This window comes from Sapajus apella, unplaced genomic scaffold, assembly GCF_009761245.1.
Source record: "Sapajus apella isolate SASKATOON/1434 unplaced genomic scaffold, GSC_monkey_1.0 scaffold2234, whole genome shotgun sequence".
NCBI classification, from domain to species: domain Eukaryota; kingdom Metazoa; phylum Chordata; class Mammalia; order Primates; family Cebidae; genus Sapajus; species Sapajus apella.
The window spans coordinates 5,643-7,297 of record NW_022439160.1 but is presented as its reverse complement, the minus strand read 5'-3'; the positions used below and the strand labels follow the sequence as shown (position 1 = coordinate 7,297).

Sequence of the window (1,655 nt, the reverse complement as noted above, 5' to 3'; positions counted from 1 at the left end):
AGGATGGTCTTGATCTCTTGACCTCGTGATCCACCCGCCTCGGCCTCCCAAAGTGTTGGGATTACAGGCGTGAGCCACCGCGCCTGGCCATAAAGTCTAGTTTCTTTAACACCTAATCTAATTCTTTACCATACAGGTACTGCTTTAAAAATCTGAGTTGATAATTTCAGATGCCTGTCATTTATTGATTGTAAATCTAAATTTAATTAAGGATTAGTGGATTTTGTTCTTAGTGTTGGTTCAAAAAAGCTGGCTTTGTGGGAAATACCAGAGTTGGCACGACTTGTGTCTGAAGAGCTGAGCCTCTCTTCTATCTACCCTGTATCCTTACACGGCCTATGCTATAAAATATGCTGTCGTAAAGAATATGATAAATTCAAAGCCTCCTTTAAGAATATTTTAATCCTAACACAGCACAGTTTTAAGCCAAATAAATGCATCTTTCACAGAGTTTCAGGTGACTGACGTTTTCTGGGTTGGATTTTTTTCTTGTGGCATCACTGAAAAAATAGCCTACGGATCTCAGGGACAAGCGTATTGTCAATCGCTTTTCAGATGTAATTCTGAAGTCCACAACTACTGACAGATTTGGAAATACACGGGAAGCATGCAGCCCAGGACCCCCGGCTTCAGAACGCTACTTCCACGCAGGTGCTGCAAGGCTGCCCGGGGAGCCTTTCGACAGAGATTACCAAGTGACCTCTTCTCTGACATTTGGTGAGCTCACTTCACAGAAGTTCCACCAATGATTAGAGCATCCTTTACAATTCTAATTTCGTGTAAATCAGAGCTTTACTGCAAACATTTCAGAAAATTTTTTTCAGATATGTTTTTCCCCTTTTGAAATTTAACTCAAAGGGAAAATGCCAAAAAAAATCAGGAGACATAAAAAACATCTCGAAGGACAGAGAATTGTTTTTCACAAAATGCTTGGAAATGCCTCTGACTGGCCTATTACGCACTCATGTAAAATGCCAGGCCTGGGTGCCCATGTTGAGGCAGACGCCTGCTGAGGCCCATACCTTGCTGAAGTCCTTGTACAGGCGTGCGTGCCATGGTAAGGCAGATGCCCACTAAGGCCCATCATTTGGTGAGGTCCCTGTACAGGCGTGGGTGCCCGTGGTGAGGCAGACGCCTGCTGAGGCCCGTACCTTGCTGAGGACCTTGTACAGGCGTGCGTGCCATGGTAAGGCAGATGCCCACTAAGGCCCATCATCTGGTGAGTTCCCTGTACAGGTGTGGGTGCCTGTGGTGAGGCAGACGCCTGCTGAGGCCCGTACCTTGGTGAGGTCCTTGTACAGCTCCGGGTAGAGCATTGCCATCTCCGGCTTCACGTCCTGGTCCAGCACTAAGGAGAACACGGGGAACATGGTGTATACAGTCGCATACCTGCAAGACCAAGAGCAGAGTGCATGAACCTGAGACACTTCTACCGCACAGCAATGAACAGACCTGTGGGTTACAGCGCAGCCCCAAAAAAACAAAAATACTCCACGAAATCAAAAAAGCAAGCTGGCAACCAACTGAGATTACTGCAGAGAACTGAGCATTTACCTCATGGCCCAATAACACGTTCTGTACATCCAAATGCTTACGGGTAGAAGAATGATTTTTTTTTTTTTTTTTGAGACGGAGTTTCGCTCTTCCCAGGCTGG

At 46.1% G+C, this 1,655-nt stretch overlaps 1 long non-coding RNA gene across 1 annotated transcript; it reads right to left on the bottom strand.

Moving 5' to 3' along the window:
* Window positions 1-373: 373 nt before the first annotated feature.
* On the bottom strand, window positions 374-1,610 carry LOC116547162. Its single transcript, XR_004266958.1, has 2 exons — window positions 1,281-1,610; window positions 374-1,151 (listed from the first exon to the last, which is right to left on the bottom strand). It is a non-coding gene; the product is annotated as an uncharacterized LOC116547162 (long non-coding RNA).
* Between the last annotated feature and the right edge of the window lie 45 nt (window positions 1,611-1,655).